The following is a 20,355-nucleotide window of genomic DNA, read 5'->3' on the forward strand; positions in this document are numbered from 1 at the left end:
CAATATTGCGATTACAAACTACTTAGCAGTTTCTGAGTAGCTTCAACCTTACTCGGCATCTGCGATCAGTTCAGTGCTTGTCGTTCCTGGTTTGACGTCACAAACACACCCAGCGTTCGGCCAGACACTCCTCCGTTTCTCCAGCCACTCCCGCGTTTTTTCCGGAAACGGTAGCGTTTTTATCCACACGCCCATAAAACGCCGTGTTTCCGCCCAGTAACACCCATTTCCTGTCAATCACACTATGATCGCCGGAGCGAAGAAAAAGCCGTGAGTAAAAATACTATCTTCATAGCAAAATTACTTGGCGCAGTCGCAGTGCGAACATTGCGCATGCGTACTAAGCAGAAAAACGCTGCGATGCGAAGAAAAATACCGAGCGAACGACTCGGAATGAGGGCCATAGTAAGGCATGTGGGATGTGGGAACAGGGGAGCACAGTGAGGCATGTGGGATGGGGGAACAGGGGAGCACAGTAAGGCATGTGGGATGGGGGAACAGGGGAGCACAGTGAGGGATGAGAGAACAATGGAGCACAGTGAGGCATGTGCAATGTGGGAACATAGTAAGGTATGTGGGATGGGAGAACAGGGGAGCACAGTGAGGCATGTGCAATGTGGGAACATAGTAAGGTATGTGGGATGGGAGAACAGGGGAGCACAGTGAAGCATGTGCAATGTGGGAACATAGTAAGGTATGTGGGATGGGAGAACAGGGGAGCACAGTGAGGCATGTGCAATGTGGGAACATAGTAAGGTATGTGGGATGGGAGAACAGGGGAGCACAGTGAAGCATGTGCAATGTGGGAACATAGTAAGGTATGTGGGATGGGAGAACAGGGGAGCACAGTGAGGCATGTGCAATGTGGGAACATAGTAAGGTATGTGGGATGGGAGAACAGGGGAGCACAGTGAAGCATGTGCAATGTGGGAACATAGTAAGTTATGTGGGATGGGAGAACAGGGGAGCACAGTAAGGCATGTGGGATGGGGGAACAGGGGAGTACAGTGAGGGATGAGAGAACAATGGAGCACAGTGAGGCATGTGCAATGTGGGAACATAGTAAGGTATGTGGGATGGGAGAACAGGGGAGCACAGTAAGGCATGTGGGATGAGGGAACAGGGGTGCACAGTGAGGCTTTTGGTTTTGGGATGCAGGGACATGGGAGCACAATGAAGCATATGGGATGGAGTAACAGTGGAGCACAATGGGGAAAGGAGATCCCAATGTGGGATGCAGAGGAAAAAGAGGGGCACAGTGTAGGGTGTGAAAGGGTGCAGAAGAGCATAGTGTGGTATGTAAATGGGGGAAGTGGAGCACAGTGTGCAATGTGAAAGGTAGAAGGAGAGGGTAGTGTGGTATGGGGAAGGGGAATCAATGATGAATATATGTGGGGGGGGGGGGGGGGGCTCTGGAGGTGTGGGAGGGAGGGAGGGTGCATCATCGCCTATTTTGCATCGGGGCGTCTGTCATGAACTTATGCCCCTGGAATTATTGGTTATCTTGGACCTATCACAGAAACTATCACAGAACTCATACTTACCAAAAGCATATTCTACTATATCAGTATTAAAACCTCTTTGAATAAATTCATGTTTTAAAATAGTTGTCTGATTTCTATAGTTATCCAATAAGGAACAATCTATCCTGACTCAGTGAAATTGTCTATTGGATACACCGAGGGGCAGATTTAATTTGACGTGGGGATTACTGTGTGACTAAAGCTCTGCCCTGAGCTATTCAGTCAGTGCCACTGCCCCCTGTGGTAACCCCAAGACTGTGAACTTAATGCATATATTTCTTTGCCACCTCAGAAGCTGCGGCTAATTGAATTGAGGCCCTCATTCCGAGTTGATCGCTCGCAAGGCGAATTTAGCAGAGTTGCACACGCTAAGCCTACGCCTACTGGGAGTGTATCTTAGCTTCTTAAAATTGCGACCGATGTATTCGCAATATTGCGATTACAAACTACTTAGCAGTTTCAGAGTAGCTTCAGACTTACTCGGCATCTGCGTTCAGTTCAGTGCTTGTCGTTCCTGGTTTGACGTCATAAACACACCCAGCGTTCGCCCAGACACTCCCCCGTTTCTCCGGCCACTCCTGCGTTTTTTCCGGAAACGGTAGCGTTTTTATCCACACGCCCCGAAAACGCTGTGTTTCCGCCCAGTAACACCCATTTCCTGTCAATCACACTACGTTCGCCAGAGCGAAGAAAAAGCCGTGAGTAAAAATACTATCTTCATTGTAAAATTACTTGGCGCAGTCGCAGTGCGAATATTGCGCATGCGTACTAAGCGGAATTTCACTGCGATGCGAAGAAAATTACCGAGCGAACGACTCGGAATGAGGGCCTGAGTGTAGTCATTCTTAGTTTAAGCAAGCATGCTTACCACTTACAACATTAGAGATTGTTTTTATTTTGGTTTGTAACTCCTCTTTATTACTTGAATGTTCTACTTAAGGATAACTATAAAGACTTACGGCCTTATTTAGGTTTGCTAGCAAACCAAAAAAGTGAGCAATTGGGCAATACCATGTTGCACTGCAGATGGGGTAGATGTAACATGTGCAGAGAGATTTAGATTTGGGTGGGGTGTGTTCAAACTAATCTAAATTGCAGTGTAGAAATAAAGCAGCCAGTATTTACCATGCAGAAGCTGACTTCGGGAACTACAGTACCTAAAGTATAGCTTATCTGAATTAGTGAAATAAATACATATTAATAGACCTGAGCGTAAATTTACTAAAGTTCGATTTGGGATTCAGTTTTATGAATCGATAAAAGCAACTGAAATCTATTTTATTTGAACTGCAAAATTCCTTGAAAAAATCCCTCATTTACTATTATTCGATTTTGCATTAGATTTTCAAATCGAATTCGATTTTGGTTGATTATAACAAGCGATTTTGTTCTCGATTTTGGAATAACTTTCCAATACTGAACATGAAAATTACCTACCAAATCGAATGCAAATTAAACTCAACTTTCTCATACAAAACTAATGTTTGTTGTTTAATTTTATATAAGCATATAAGTTTAAAGTGATTATTTTTGGCCCATACAAAATTAGATTACCAAAAAATCTGTCTTTACACTGTGTTATACATGAACACCAATCTGTAGAATATAATTTTGTGTTATTTAATTATATATATTTCTCTAACGTCCTAGTGGATGCTGGGAACTCCGAAAGGACCATGGGGAATAGCGGCTCCGCAGGAGTCTGGGCACAACTAAAAGAAAGCTTTTAGACTACCTGGTGTGCACTGGCTCCTCCCACTATGACCCTCCTCCAAGCCTCAGTTAGATTTTTGTGCCCGGCCGAGCTGGATGCACACTAGGGGCTCTCCTGAGCTCTTAGAAGAAAGTATATTTTAGGTTTTTTATTTTACAGTGAGACCTGCTGGCAACAGGCTCACTGCAACGAGGGACTAAGGGGAGAAGAAGCGAACCTACCTGCTTGCAGCTAGCTTGGGCTTCTTAGGCTACTGGACACCATTAGCTCCAGAGGGACCGACCGCATGGAACTGGCCTTGGTGTTCGGTCCCGGAGCTGCGCCGCCGTCCCCCTTACAGAGCCAGAAGCAAGAAGAAGTCCGGAAAATCGGCGGCATGAAGACTTCTGTCTTCTCCAAGGTAGCGCACAGCACTGCAGCTGTGCGCCATTGCTTCTCATACACACTTCACACTCCGGTCACTGAGGGTGCAGGGCGCTGGGGGGGGGGGGGGGGCGCCCTGAGTAGCAATAAAAACACCTTGGCTGGCAAAACAATCACAATATATAGCCCCAGAGGCTATATATGTGATAATTACCCCTGCCAGAATCCTTAAAAAAGCGGGAGAATAGTCCGCAAAAAAAGGGGCGGAGCTATCCCCCTCAGCACACTGGCGCCATTTTTCCCTCACAGTTCCGCTGGAAGGAAGCTCCCTGGCTCTCCCCTGCAGTCTACACTACAGAAAAAGGGTAAAAAAGAGAGGGGGGCACTAAATTTAGGCGCAGTAAATATTATAGCAGCTATAGGGGACATAATTCAGTTAGTCCCTGCAGTATATAGCGCTCTGGTGTGTGCTGGCATACTCTCTCTCTGTCTCCCCAAAGGGCTTCTGTGGGGTCCTGTCCTCTGTTTAGAGCATTCCCGGTGTGTGTGCGGTGTGTCGGTACGGCTGTGTCGACATGTTTGAGGAGAAAAATTATGTGGAGGCGGAGCAGATGCCTGTAGAAGTGATGTCACCCCCTGCGGGGCAGACACCTGAGTGGATGGTTTTATGGAAGGAATTACGTGCAAGTGTCGACTCCTTACACAAAAAATTTGACGACATGCCAAATGCGGGACAGCCGGCTTCTCAGCTTGTGCCTGCCCAGGTGTCTCAAAGGCCATCAGGGGCTCTAAAACGCCCGCTACCTCAGATGGCAGACCCAGATGTCGACACGGATACTGATACCAGTGTCGACGACGATGAGTCTAATCTAATGTCCACTAAGGCCATTCGCTGCATGATTGAGGCAATGAAAGAGGTGTTACACATTTCAGATTTAAACCCAGGTACCACAAAAAAGGGTATTATGTTTGGGGAGAAAAAACTACCCGTAGTTTTTCCCCCATCTGAAGAATTAAATGAAGTGTGTGAAGAAGCGTGGGCTTTCCCTGATAAAAGATTGATAATCTAAAAAAAAAAAAAAAAAAATTACTAATGGCGTTCCCTTTCCCGCCAGAGGATAGGGCACGTTGGGAAACACCTCCTAGGGTGGATAAAGCGCTCACACGTTTGTCTAAAAAGGTGGTACTTCCGTCTCCGGATACGGCCGCCCTGAAGGAGCCTGCGGATAGAAAACAGGAGGCAATCCTGAAGTCTATATATACACACACAGGCATTATACTTAGACCAGCTATTGCGTCAGCATGGATGTGCAGTGCTGCCGCTGCGTGGTCAGATTCCCTGTCAGAAAATATTGACACCCTAGACAGGGACACTATTCTGCTAACCATAGAGCATATAAAAGACTCAGCCTTATACATTAAAGATGCACAGAGGGAGATCTGCCGGCTGGCATCAAAAATAAGTGCATTGTCCATTTCTGCTAGGAGAGGCTTATGGACCCGGCAGTGGACAGGGGATGCAGATTCCAAAAGGCACATGGAAGTTTTGCCTTATAAGGGTGAGGAGTTATTCGGGGATGTCTCTCGGACCTCGTTTCCACAGCGACAGCTGGGAAGTCAGCATTTTTACCCCATGTTCCCTCACAGCCTAAAAAAGCGCCGTTTTATCAGGTACAGTCATTTCGGACCCAGAAAAACAGGCGAGGAAAAGGCGGGTCTTTTCTGTCCAGAGGCAGAGGTAGGGGAAAAAGGCTGCAACAAACAGCTAGTTCCCAGGAGCAAAAGTCCTCCCCCGCTTCTTCCAAGTCCGCCGCATGACGGTGGGGCTCCACAGGCGGAGCCAGGTACGGTGGGGGGCCGCCTCAAAAATTTCAGCGATCAGTGGGCTCGCTCACAGGTGGATCCCTGGATCTTTCAAGTAGTATCTCAGGGGTACAAGCTGGAATTCGAGGCGTCTCCCCCCCCGCCGTTTCCTCAAATCAGCCTTGCCAGCAACTCCCTCGGACAGGGAGGCTGTGCTAGAGGCAATTCACAAGCTGTATTCCCAGCGCGTGATAGTCAAGGTGCCCCTACTTCAACAAGGACGGGGTTACTATTCCACACTGTTTGTGGTACCGAAACCGGACGGTTCGGTGAGACCCATTTTAAATTTGAAATCCTTGAACACATACATAAAAAAATTCAAGTTCAAGATGGAATCGCTCAGGGCGGTTATTGCAAGTCTAGACGAGGGGGATTACATGGTATCCCTGGACATCAAGGATGCTTACCTGCATGTCCCCATTTACCATCCTCACCAGGAGTACCTCAGATTTGCGGTACAGAATTGCCATTACCAATTCCAGACGCTGCCGTTTGGTCTGTCCACGGCACCGAGGGTGTTTACCAAGGTAATGGCCGAAATGATGATACTCCTTCGAAAAAAGGGAGTTTTAATTATCCCATACTTGGACGATCTCCTAATAAAGGCGAGATCCAAGGAGCAGTTGTTGGTAGGAGTAGCACTATCTCAGGAGGTGCTACACCAGCACGGTTGGATTCTAAATATTCCAAAGTCACAGCTGGTTCCGACGACACGTCTACTGTTCCTGGGAATGATTCTGGACACAGTCCAGAAAAAAGTGTTTCTCCCAGAGGAAAAAGCCATGGAGCTGTCGTCTCTAGTCAGAAACCTCCTGAAACCAAAACAGGTGTCGGTGCATCACTGCACACGAGTCCTGGGAAAGATGGTGGCTTCTTACGAAGCAATTCCTTTTGGCAGGTTCCATGCTAGAATCTTTCAGTGGGACCTGTTGGACCAATGGTCCGGATCGCATCTTCAGATGCATCGGCTAATAACCCTGTCTCCAAGAACCAGGGTGTCTCTACTGTGGTGGCTGCAGAGTGCTCATCTTCTAGAGGGCCGCTGATTCGGCATACAGGACTGGGTCCTGGTGACCACGGATGCCAGCCTTCGAGGCTGGGGGGCAGTCACACAGGGAAGAAACTTCCAAGGACTATGGTCGAGTCAGGAGACTTCCCTACACATAAATATTCTAGAACTGAGGGCCATTTACAATGCCCTAAGTCAGGCAAATTCCCTGCTTCAAAACCAGCCGGTACTGATCCTATCAGACAACATCACGGCAGTCGCCCATGTAAACCGACAGGGCGGCACAAGAAGCAGGACGGCGATGGCAGAAGCCACAAGGATTCTCCGATGGGCGGAAAATCACGTGTTAGCACTGTCAGCAGTGTTCATTCCGGGAGTGGACAACTGGGAAGCAGACTTCCTCAGCAGACACGATCTCCACCCGGGAGAGTGGGGACTTCATCCAGAAGTCTTCACACTGATTGTAAATCGTTGGGAACGGCCACAGGTGGACATGATGGCGTCCCGCCTAAACAAAAAACTAGAGAGATATTGCGCCAGGTCAAGGGACCCTCAGGTGATAGCGGTGGACGCTCTAGTGACACCGTGGGTGTACCAGTCGGTTTATGTGTTCCCTCCTCTGCCTCTGATACCAAAGGTACTGAGAATAATAAGAAAACGAGGAGTAAGGACAATACTCGTGGTTCCGGATTGGCCAAGAAGAGCGTGGTACCCGGAACTTCAAGAGATGATCTCAGAGGACCCATGGCCTCTGCCGCTCAGACAGGACCTGCTGCAGCAGGGGCCCTGTCTGTTCCAAGACTTACCGCGGCTGCGTTTGACGGCATGGCGGTTGAACACCGGATCCTAAAGGAGAAAGGCATTCCGGAGGATGTCATTCCTACGCTGATTAAAGCCAGGAAAGATGTAACTGTAAAACATTATCACCGCATATGGCGGAAATATGTTGCTTGGTGTGAGGCCAATAAGGCCCCAACAGAGGAATTTCAGCTGGGTCGATTTCTGCACTTCCTACAGGCAGGAGTGTCTATGGGCCTAAAATTAGGCTCCATTAAGGTGCAGATATCGGCTCTGTCGATTTTCTTCCAAAAAGAACTAGCTTCACTACCTGAAGTTCAGACATTTGTAAAAGGAGTGCTGCATATTCAGCCCTCTTTTGTGCCTCCAGTGGCACCCTGGGATCTCAACGTGGTGTTGAATTTCCTAAAATCACATTGGTTTGAACCACTGAAGACCGTGGATCTTAAATATCTCACGTGGAAAGTGGTCATGTTATTGGCCTTGGCTTCAGCCAGGCGTGTTTCAGAATTGGCGGCTTTGTCATGCAAAAGCCCTTATCTGATTTTCCATATGGATAGGGCAGAATTGAGGACTCGTCCCCAGTTTCTCCCTAAGGTGGTATCAGCTTTTCACTTGAACCAACCTATTGTAGTGCCTGCGGCTACTAGTAACGTGGAGGATTCCAAGTTGCTGGACGTAGTCAGGGCCTTGAAAATTTATGTTTCCAGGACGGCTGGAGTCAGGAAAACTGACTCGATATTTATCCTGTATGCACCCAACAAACTGGGTGCTCCTGCTTCTAAGCAGACTATTGCTCGCTGGATTTGTAGCACAATTCAGCTGGCGCATTCTGCGGTTGGACTGCCGCGTCCTAAATCAGTTAAAGCCCATTCTACAAGGAAGGTGGGCTCATCTTGGGCGGCTGCCGAGGGGTCTCGGCTTTACAACTTTGCCGAGCTGCTACTTGGTCTGGGGCAAACACGTTTGCAAAATTCTACAAATTTGATACCCTGGCTGAGGAGGACCTTGAGTTCTCTCATTCGGTGCTGCAGAGTCATCCGCACTCTCCCGCCCGTTTGGGAGCTTTGGTATAATCCCCATGGTCCTTTCGGAGTTCCCAGCATCCACTAGGACGTTAGAGAAAATAAGATTTTACTCACCGGTAAATCTATTTCTCGTAGTCCGTAGTGGATGCTGGGCGCCCGTCCCTAGTGCGGATTGTCTGCAATAATTGTACATAGTTATTGTTTAATAACGGGTTATTGTTATGAGCCATCTGTTGAGAGGCTAAGGGTGTGTACACACGGTGAGATTCTTGCTATGTCCTATTTTTACTTGCGATTTCCCTTGAACTCCCCGGAGGCCAGATAGGACAGATTTTGACTAACTTTTCTTGAGATCTGTACTATGTGTGCTTACGATTTTGGCTTATGTGAGATTTTGGCTTATGTGAGATGTCATTGACATGTGAGAAGAACTAGATAGTACACCGATCTAGCAAGGATTGACTTGCCTGCACAGTCTATCTTTTCTTGCGATGCCGACCTGGCGGGACCGCGCATCGGGATCGCAAGGTGACTTTCACCTTGCGATCTGCACTAACTTTTCTTACGATTTTGACTATATAGTCAAAATCTTAAGAAAAAATCTCACCGTGTGTACACACCCTTAGTTTTGTTTCATACTGTTAACTGGATATGGTATCACGTGTTGTACGGTGTGATTGGTGTGGCTGGTATGAGTCTTACCCGGGATTCAAAATCCTTCCTTATTGTGTCAGCTCTTCCGGGCACAGTATCCGAACTGAGGCTTGGAGGAGGGTCATAGTGGGAGGAGCCAGTGCACACCAGGTAGTCTAAAAGCTTTCTTTTAGTTGTGCCCAGACTCCTGCGGAGCCGCTATTCCCCATGGTCCTTTCGGAGTTCCCAGCATCCACTACGGACTACGAGAAATAGATTTACCGGTGAGTAAAATCTTATTATATATATATATATATATATATCTTAAATAGTTGGCAATAATCTGCACTAATCTGCCTACCACTTTCTGTGCTCACATAGGGCCAGATGTACTAAACCTTCAAAGGTGATAAATTTCACTGTGGTAAAGTACAAACCAATCTGCTCATGTCATTTTTCAAACTCAGCCTGTGATATGGAGCTGATTGGCTGGAATTTTATCACTGTGAAATGTAACACTTTTCAAGGCTTAGTACATGACTCCATTTTCTGCCCCCTAGTGGTAGCCATGGGGGGAATACAATTGAATTGTCCCTTAAAGCTAAGTACACACTGTCAGATTTTTTGGTCGGCCCGACAATTAGACTAATTTCCTGAAAATTGTAGGCACCAATATCTTAGCTGCACACTAACAGATTTATTTTTTATTTTTTTGTAAGTTAGCAATTTTCTGCCGCATCACACTGCATTTGCATATGTCCACCCACAAGGAGGATGACATAGTGACAGGAAAACATAGGAAATATGGGCAAATTATTGAGAATGCGCACACTGCTTGATATCGGGAGATTGTGGCTGAGATTTTTGGTTTGGGACGTCAGATCACAAAATCAATCGCTCATGTGTTTGGGCAAGATTTTCCAGAATCGATCCTTCATACACACTCTACAATAAATTTTAGCGAGAACCCAATTATTGGCAAATCGGACCAATAATTGTATAGTTTGTACTGTACCTAGCTTTAACGTTTAATCTATTTGTGCAGCCACATTACGACAGTACATAGTCATTTATGCCGCACATTTAAACCAGCTAGATTATATTATTCGCCTTGAATTAATTTAGTTACAATTGTTTAGATAATTAATCACCACTTTGAAACAAATTTGATCTAATTGTAAAAAGTTGATAATACTGGCAAAAGTTATTCCAATGGCAAATAAAAACGTCAATTTTACGTTGGTGACAGTATTTCGATTTCCAGCTGGGTGGGCACATTGCGCTGGGTGCCAAGCACCCTTCTGCAATACAACAATTGAAAAAATAGATTTCCAAACATAATGGCACCAAGATCCTCTGTCACAGGTCTCTTAAAAAATAACAGGGGGGTGTAAAACGGTGGCAATAACAGATATTTTAGTTGCTTGGAAAATCTTAAAGTTGTAGCAGGGTGACTACCTGTCACTGAGGACAAAGACATCATATAAAACCTGTTCCAGCCCCTGTGATGGCAGAAGTAAGGCTGACCTTGGGGCTATCAGTGACTGCTCTATTAGTGGAGTGTGGTGATGTGTAATCCCTGCACTGATATTCTGCAGCATCTCTGCCTGCACTGTTATAGCCCAGCCCAGGCTTTCTGCCTTCCACTCTACGTTTCCCAGCAGCAGCAGCCTTTTCTCCTCCTTCCCTGGCTGCTATTGTTTATGAGTGGCTCTTGATCGTGCTTCCCTCAGCCGGCACATCTCTCTCTTCCTGGCTCTGTTGTCTCAGTCACTGCCTGGCTGCTCCCCGGCTCCCCGCCACGGGGCGTCAGTCTGCAGCAGCAGCATCTCCGGATCTCAGGGCTCGCTCCTTTCTCCAGGCACCGACAGGGGAGAAGAGGAGGAGGGCACAGGACTGGCACAAAGGTAGGAGTGACAGCAGCAGCATCCCCCGTACCCGTGTGTCCTTCCCCATGGCTTCCCCCCGGCTCCCGGTCCGAGGGGCGCTGCATCAAGCCGGTGCCGGCTCCCGTCCAGGGCATTGCACCCAGATACTGCTGCCACTGTCCCGGTGCCTGCACGTCCCTGCCAGCGGAGGATAAAGTTTGATATGCCCTGTGTGCCCCCATGCAGCCACACAGCCCATCTCCTTTGTCTCGCCCCCTGTAACCGGGAGAGTTTCCTAGTTGGCAAGTGCCAGCGCTGTAGCTGTCCAGCTGTCATCTCTGCTGGCCAGCACGTGTGGGGTCCAGGGACTGGCAGCAGCAGCAGGATGCATGGGCACAGTGCCACGGGCGCCCTCCCAGGACTGGCCAGCCAAGAGCTCACACCCACTTCTACCTCCAATTTCATTGTAGACTTGGGACAAAGACTCCTGGACTCCTCAAACCCTGGCTATAGTAATACTGTAGGTCTCACTGTGATGTATGGAACTCCTCATCCTCTTTGTACCTAGTAGTCTGCTGGGAATCCTACCACTCCAGAGCTGGGCTGCCATGCATCCTATGATAAAGTCAGAGGGATGAAGATACAGCTCTATTATCTGATGACAGGTCCGGTTAGTTAGTGGCAGTGCTACCCCCAGATGATGAGCTTCACCCTATAAATTGTTAGAGGAGAATACATGATTGGCATATGTGCCACTTTCTTATCTGTGCTCTTATTTCTCTGCTGAGAAGCAATGTCTCTACAGTACCTTCTCTATTACAGTATTACTGCTGTGTCTACTGCAGACCTCCTTTATTTTAACCTGTTTATTTGCCTGTGCTCTGTGCCTGGCCCCTATGGTATAGATGAGTAATCTAAATGAATCCTTGTCTGTGGCATCCTATAAACACCAGGGTTCCCATTACCAGGGGCAGTAAAACTTACTTGAACTACAGAAGCATAGACTCTCACAACATGAAATATGCTCTGTTAGGATAACATTAAAATGCTGTCATTGTAGGAAAGTTTGTTGACATTACTTGACTTGTATTTAAGAATGAGATGTAAGTTTGCAATATATAGTGCATTACTAATTAGACTTTTGTGCTACTGTTAACAATTAGATAGTTACTTAGTGGCTGCCTCCTTGAAAATCTGTTCCCACTCCTAATACGCTGTAAAATATGCATATCCTGCTTAATGCTGCATGTTGAATACCACCTAATTGCCTGAGTCTCTCAGTATTGTTCTCTGTTCGTATCACCACTTTAATAAGGTTAGTAAGTCATTGTACTCTTGTTCCCTCTGCTACCAATGCATTGGCTATCAATCAGTGTGTGCACTACTTAGTATATAAAATACCTCAAGGTTTCAATGTTTCCATCAGGCTTATTAAGAATTTTCTTGATGGGCTGGGAGACACCTTTTTATTTAATCTATCTGTTGATGTTTCAAATCATAGTAATTCAATTATGTTAATATAAAATGCACAGAGCAGAGTGAGCAAATAAATCTATATAGACAAGGTTAATAATAAAAATCAAGGGTTAAATGGGCATAACAATTTGGCCTGAACAGGACTGGTGTTTTATATGATGAAAGGAGCTGCCTAACTATTAGGTACTGTAATAACTTGGAATAAATGGCAAAATGAATACAGCACAATACTGTGAATGAGGTCATAGAACCAGACATCCCACAGTTTATAATGTGAAATATTTTTTAAAAGCTGTAAAAATTAAAGATATTTGCTCTTGCAAAAGAGATTTCTACTTGGTGATCTAGTGTAATCTGTAGACAACAACTTCAATAAGTAATAGATATGATTTGAAATGTTATATGATACTTATATTCCAGTTGTATGTACAATTCTTGTGAATTTTAAACTTCTGTATGTTCTCCAATTATTCTTATTGGGATTTTTAATGATATATTAGCTCTGTTTCTTTGATTAGGAAAATAATTCTACATAGCTAGTCTGTCAGCTACTGTCAAATTCAAGTTTTAAAATGGAACAAAGGCAATTCTGACAAGGTTCCAGAGCAAATTGGTGCACTTGGTTTAGTCTGGTGTCACCTGCTTTTGCTCCTAATTAATATTTGGGTGCACATCGCAGCATGAATAACTTGTAGCTTGTGTTGATGCAACGCTTACTTTTACATGTGGTCCTCGGGCTTCTGTTCCGGTTACTGATTTCATTTCATGATGTTCTAGGTGGGCCCTCAATTGTGCATTAATAAACTCTGGAAAATAGCTGAAAATTGTGGTGGTTTTCAATTTGTGTGATATTCGAGAAGTTATAATATTAAGTAGATTGGTTTGCAGTGTCGTATAGCAAGCTATATATAGGATAACATCAGAACTGCAAAGGAAACCCGCTAAAAATAAAGGGTTATGCCCTACCTATAAGCTTGAGAGTGTGTTCATTTGTGGAAGATTTGTGCCATTGACCACTCAAATTGCCCTCTTACCAGACTTATAGCTCCTGTAAAGGAACGTCCACTTACCCTCATCTTATGACGTTATTACCTACTAATACCCTTTTTCAGCCAGAAAGTCCAATTAACAGTTTGAGAAGTTCTACCCGGTAATTTTCTAATAAACACGGGTCCTTTTTCTGTGTGAAGGGGGCAACCCGGGATAAAATTCTCAGGACTTCGACCCAGGAATTTACCAGGGTCGGAGACCCGGGAAATCTGACCCGGTTTGACCCTTTCACACAGACAAAATACCCGTAGTTTACCCGGTATCTGCAAATTACTGGGTAGAAATTCTTGACCCGGTAATATGCTTGTCTTTATGAAAGGGGGTCAGGCAGGGACCTGCAAAATGACGCGGCACTGAAATGCTGGGTAAAAGCCTGCTTCCAAGAAGCACCTGTAGATGGGCATTGGACATAGTTTTACAGTTCCTTAAAATCAGAAGCACTGTGAAGAGCAATTCCTGCATTGAATCATAACCTGCACCTCATTATTTATTTATTGATTTAAAAAAAAAAATGTATAGATTTTTTTTTTTTTTTTTTTAGGAATGGGGGAAGTATACACCTCCAATTAGTTTATTTAACTAATAGTTAGCCTTTATTGATCTCTGGGAAACAAATCTTGATTTTGGCTTTCCACCAAGTGCTGCTAAATCATTTACCCTTCCTCAAAGCCGCCATCTTGCTACATAATACCAAATGCAGTGACACCAAGGCAGAAACATGGGGGGTCATTCCGAGTTGATCGGTCGCTAGCTAGTTTTAGCAGCCATGCAAACGCTATGCCGCGGCCCACTGGGGAGTGTATTTTAGCTTAGCAGAAGTGCGAACGCTTGTGCAGCCGAGCTCTACAAAAACAGTTTGTGCAGTTTCAGAGTAGCTCTGAACCTACTCAGCGCTTGCGATCACTTCAGCCTATTCGTGTCCGGATTTGACGTCATACACCCGCCCAGCCACGCCTGCGTTTTTGCAAACACTCCCTGTAAACGGTCAGTTGACACCCAGTAACGCCCCCTTCCTGTCAATCTTATTGCAGCCGCCGGTGCGAAGGACAATTTCGCTAGAACCTGAGCACAACCACAAAGAGCTTTGTACCCTTACGTCGCGCGTGCGCATTGCGGGGCATACGCATGCGCAGAAATGCCGTTTTTCGGCAGCGAACGATCAACTCTGAGTGACCCCAGTTTTAAGTCTGTTGAAGTATTCTGCATAGCCCTACATCACCCTGAGTGCCCTAATGGGATATATTTACTAAAGTGCGGGTTTATAGAAGTGGAGATGTTACCCATAGTAACCAATCAGATTGTACTTATGTATCTAGTGCCTTCTAGAAGGTAATAACTAGAATCTGATTAGGTGATAATGGGCAACCATCTTCTATAAACTCGCACTTTAGTAAATATACCTCCTAATATCCAGTAGATGACATGTATGAAAACTGGTGTGTAAGAAGAATGTAATACCCCTTTCACATCGCACAAATAACCCGGTATCGACCCGGCATATTGCCAGGTCGACACGGGTCAGTGTGCGGTGTGAAAGCGCCAAGTCCAAATACCCGGGTCGCCTGACCCGGTAATTCAGCCCGGGTTATAAGCAGTGTTATTTCCAGGTTGAATACCGGGTCAGTGGCTGCGTAAACGGATTCCCGGGTCGATGCGACCCGGGACCCGTTTACTAGATAGGGAGAGGCGGTGTGGAGATGAGCTAATCTCCCAGCACTGCCCCCGCTGCCAGCTCCGCCCCCCGCCGCATATTGCCGGGTCAGACAGCCAGCCAAAAGGGGTAGGAGAGTCTCCAATGCCGGATCCCACTCGGGAAGGAACTGTTTCCAATTGCCGGGTGGGATCCGGCATTGGAGATGTGAAAGGGGTATTAGATAACCCATAGCAGCAAAACTGACAATATAAGGGAGATTCAGTTAGCAGTAAGGTTCTTATGGAGCCTCTTGGGGGATTATTCGTGACAAGAGCCTTGCTTGTTTTTGCTTACATTCCATAATGATTTTTTTCCCTGTAATGTGTGTTGCTGTGAATCGATGTGACTTTGTGTGACATTTTCCACATTGTCTTCACATTCTTCCACTTAATAGTTGCCATGGATTGAAACAAAACCAGAGAATTGGGAAGCAATAATTACACTACTGTTTTATTTTAATTACAAGTAGGTAAATAACTAAGAATGCAATCAAATAAAAAAAATCTAAGTTTTTGTAATTCTAAGTAGACCCAATGTAACCACTCCATTTATAATGATGCTTTAATTTTTCTGTCATCTGACGCACAATTCTGCAATGTTATTTTCAGATTATTTTTGAATTTTTCTCATATAAATGTTAATGATTGAAGAATGCTTAGTAAAGAAGGGTATAATTTGTGCTTCACTTGAAAAATGGAAACACAATATAATGCTAAACGAACACGCAGTGTTGTTTTATTATTTACAAATGTACAAATGCTGCATGATATATTCACAATCCATTATTTTATCAGGCTGTTTTGTGGAATGGGTAAAAATGCGACCATTTACGTCCTGAAACTGCTCACTCAGAGTATGATGAAAGTGAACAGGACACACTGGACCTGTTTCACATGTGGTTGGAGTGAGCATCGCTGCTGCTTAAGTGGAAACAGTAGCACTGCTCAGACATGGCAATGCAGTAGATACCCATACCCTCCAACATTTTACACATGAAAACCGGTACAAATTAGGAAAGGGGGCGTGGTCATGGGTAAAAGGGGCATGGCCAGGCCCCCTTTCATATGCTTTCGATGTTAATTTGGAGAGTCAAAAATCGGTGCAAAGTCCTTTTTGGCAGGTACAGACCAAAAAAAAAGGTACTGTACGTGCCAAAAAGGTACAGATGGAGGGTATGGACACCTTCTGCATGCATGTGTGATCCAGTGCATCATCCTGGGACGAAGCATCGGATTACCATGAGCTGGCTAAGTGACCCATGAGGTCATGCAGGGTGGCCAACGTAGCTCCATCCAAGACCCTGGCCTTGGATGGTCAGTGGAACTTTGCATACTTTTTCCTCTTGTGTTGGGTCCTGAATCAGGTCCACTGTTTGCCTCTCACAGCGCTGCATGTGGTTCTGGTGTATACCTTACCTGTAGCACACGGATTTCCTGGTTACGAAAATTAAGCTGTTTTCACATACCCACCTGACACTCTGCGTTCTTAAAAAGATTCAAATGAAAAATAAATGGTCAGCAGAAAGCTTAATAAAAAAATACTTATTAATGAATTTAAATTGAAAGATGAACTTTTTAAAATTGTATATTGATAAATATTTTCTATTTCATTTTTAATTTTTTTTGCTTTCCTTGGCTGTAACTCTGCGTTGCACCTAACGTCATTCAGTGAAAGGTGTTTTGGAAGACACTGCTCGCAGTAGCATCTGACTGCAGTTACGTCATTATTTGCACTGTAGTCACATGCCCATTTTGGTGCATGCCATTTGTGAGTCCTGTACTGTGTGCAATGTTAAAGGCAGCAGTAAAAGGCAAATTTTGATTTCTTGTTGTACTGAACATGTATCTGGCTCTTCAGTAAGCCTAATTACAAGATTTCCTCACATGTGATGCTTCTGACCTTGTGCAGTGAAATATGGTGATTTATGTGGTGATCTATTGATGATCTATGTGTATTTTCACTGCCAATTTATGTGTGCTTTGCTAAAGCCAGGGATCTCAGTTATTGCATATTTGGCTACTGTCCGAGATCTTGAATGTTTGTCTTCTGTTTTATTCTTGTGCTCACTCTTCCCAAGTGTATCGGCTGCACAGAACTACTCTCCTTTATTAGGGTACTGGAGCAATTTACAGTATCCTCTAATAAAAGTCCTGTCTCTATTAACATTATTTTTGTTTGATGTAAAAGTGCTATTATGTGTACATGTGTGATATATATTAATTTTGTATTATGTTAGTTTTCACTTGCATATTTGCCATAACTCATAGTACCCACTGAACTGCTCTCTCCTGCCACTCTTCCCCTTATTGTTCTGCTGCATTCGCCTGCAAAAGTAGCCAACCCCCAAGTCGACAGATTTGTCATTATTACAAATGACGCTTCCACAGATTGTTCCAGGCGGTATTTTTATTGCGAACCTGTAGGTTTTTACAGTAAAGTTTCAAACTCATAATTAATTATTAAAAAAAAACAAAAAATAAAAACCCTGAAAAAAAATGCTTGCATAAATATTCAATTCTTGTAGACTATTACTTGGTTACTTGGTAAAATCATCTTTTGTTGCAATTACATCTTTAAGTCAACTTGTTAGGTTGGGTGGATGAACAGCAAATATTTGAAATGGTGCCACATATTCTCTGCTGGTATGACATCTGTACTTTGACTTGCTCATTGTAGAACATTTGCCTTCTTGTTCAACCACTCCAGTCATAGGTGTGCGCAGGGGGAGTTCCTGGTGCGCACAGGCACCCCCTAATGTCTGGCACCCCGATCTCACATGCCTGATGCAGCGATCGCCGAGCAGGCTGATTACTGTCCCCTCTGCGCTGCACCCTGTCAGGATTGCATTACTGACTGGACGCCTGGGTTAATGAAGGGTGCCACTGCCACTGGCTTTCAAACTCCATGTACAAAAACACCTGCCACATGCCCACCTCTCTCCTTCTATGCTATGCCAACACCAGCCACTGGTGAGGAGCAGCATGCAGGCAGCGTTCATCTTAGGAAGACAAATTCAATACTGGCAGGCGGTCAGCAGCAGCATTGACACGTCACTCGTTTTTCCAGCAGCAGTAGTACTAGTCTGCGACTGTCAGTGTCAGTGAGTGACTGACTGACTAGTAAGTAAGCTGCTGCAGCTTGCAGGGGAAAGAGAGAGGGAGCCAGACCAGGCTGAGGAGGAGCAGTGTAATTGCAGTGAGTGCCATCAGGGGTGTTTGTTTGGTGCACACCACAACATCTGACAATGTATCTGCTTTATTAGGATTGGTACAAGGGTGGATATTTAATATTGCGTTGACCGTCAATAGATGGTGCTAGACACGCCCATAAGGCGGTGCTAGATACACCCCTCCGATGGTGCACCCCCTAATAAAATGTGCTGCGCACGCCTATGACTCCAGTGTTGGTCTGATTTTGTTCTTGGGATCATTGGCCTAGTAGCTTGTAAACCTTCTCCCAAGCTTTGGTTTTCTAGCAGACTCAAACAAGTTGTTCATCATCCTATATTTTGCACCCTCCATCAGCAGGGCAGTCGAGAGCCGGGCTGGGCCCAGGTACTTTCCAAGGTGCGTGGCCTAATCACAGGAGGTGTGGTCATGTACTCTTAGAAAAAAATACTGGGAAAAAAAATACTATTTTAAGCACCTCCATGGCCACACTGCAGCCCGGTACACAGCAGCGTGTGCTGGGCTGAGGAGTAGAGTTGCAGCTGCTGCTGCCAGGTAAGAGGGAGGGGGCCCAGGGCCCCCACTGGACCCCTCCATCAGACCTGGGCCCGTGTAATTTGTACCCCCCCCCCTCTCTCAGCACCGCTGTCCATTGGTCCTTCAGTTTTAACATGATACCTAGTTTCACCATCACTTCAGTCTCAGGGGTCTATGTACTATGCCTTGGAGAGAGATAAAGTGGAGAGAGATACAGTACCAGCTAATCAGCTCCTAACTGCCATTTTACAGGATATGTTTGAAAAAATGACTGTTATGAGCTGGTTGTTTGGTATTTAATATATAATATTTTAAAGAGTCTCTTTATGATGACCTTTGTTATCTTTTAACACAGCTGTTTATATAGTCCTTTTTGTTGGGGATATACTGCACCTGATTTACCTGGTGCGTTCCACAGTGGAACTCATCATGTGATCCAGCGCATTGATGTCATGACGAGTGCGCACTGATGTCATGTGCTCGGCTGTTTGATAGATGGTTCAGTGCCTCTGTTGAGCCCTTTTGACATGCTACCTGGTCCCCAGTGATAGGTGTTTTTTTGGGGGGTTGAGCTTTTGCATCCCAGGACCTGGTTCCTGTGGGGGTATCCAGTTAGCCGTGGTAATTTACTGCAGTTATTTGTTCCGCCTGGGGCTATCTAACGAGCCCCGATAAGCCAGCTTGAGGGATTTTGTTTTACCTGCCTCAGATAGGCAAACCAAATCCCCAGAAACAGCCCCGTTTTCTACCGAAAACACATAGGTTTCACTGAACCTGTGTGTTTTCGGGAGGAAAGCAATTTTTTTACAGGCGAACCAAATTGGATCGCCTGTAAAAGAAAATATTGGTGAAACATAGGAAAAAAATTCAAAAAACAGACGTTTTTCATACCCGATGTTTTTTCACCTCTAATTGGTAACCCCGCTATGTGTGTTGTAAGGAGGTTCCTGTGTGAACTCCTGGGCACGCATTCCAGCATGGCTGCTATCCCAGCATGGTACATATGCTTGTCCTCACCTGATATGCACCACTTGTTACCTATGTATGGGCTCTAGTTATGTGTTCATTTACTGTACCTTCCGTCTTTCCACTGGAGTGGTTCTGTGGTGTTGTTATCCTTGAAAGGTTTTTCTTAACACTGTTGAAATGTAAACAATAAACTATACAACTGTGATACAGCTAGAAATAGTGAATGCCGTCTGCCTTTTCTCTTTATATAAGTAAGCACCACACAGCACTTTGTTGCCACTGAGGCTACACCTAGGCTGAAATATTGCTACAGTGAATGTAGGTCTCCAGCAACAATATACAGTGTATGTGTATTATATATATATATATATATATATATATATTTATTATACACAGACCTAATTAATGTGTCATGTTGTGATCCATGAATCAACTGGATCATTTTCCGACCTCCTTCCACTGCAATATTGGTGTAATGAATAGCAGAATACACCTGGTTAGATAATTAAACCCCTCTGTTTTGGAGCAGAGACAGGCCTATACTGGGACCAACAGAATATATTTAGCTTGCGTGTCTTAAATATGATAGGAGATCTCTGCTGTTTATTTCACAATATTTATTACTGGGAAGATTTACAATAAGAGTATCTTAATAGAGTCATTT

At 45.0% G+C, this 20,355-nt stretch overlaps 1 protein-coding gene across 2 annotated transcripts in view; it reads left to right on the forward strand.

The window, feature by feature from the left end:
- The window catches only part of ENOX1 (ecto-NOX disulfide-thiol exchanger 1), a 1,047,374-nt gene that overhangs the window by 93,395 nt on the left and 933,624 nt on the right, over nt 1-20,355 (forward strand). The window contains exon 1 of one of the 2 annotated variants that reach the window (XM_063952852.1): nt 10,624-10,838. The exons of the other annotated variant lie outside the window; for it this stretch is intronic. The gene's annotated coding sequence lies outside the window, so the exon portion shown is untranslated. Of the gene's footprint in view, nt 1-10,623; nt 10,839-20,355 lie in introns of those variants that run through there. 2 annotated transcript variants of the gene reach the window in all.

Source organism: Pseudophryne corroboree, chromosome 2 (genome assembly GCF_028390025.1).
Source record: "Pseudophryne corroboree isolate aPseCor3 chromosome 2, aPseCor3.hap2, whole genome shotgun sequence".
Lineage (NCBI taxonomy): Eukaryota > Metazoa > Chordata > Amphibia > Anura > Myobatrachidae > Pseudophryne > Pseudophryne corroboree.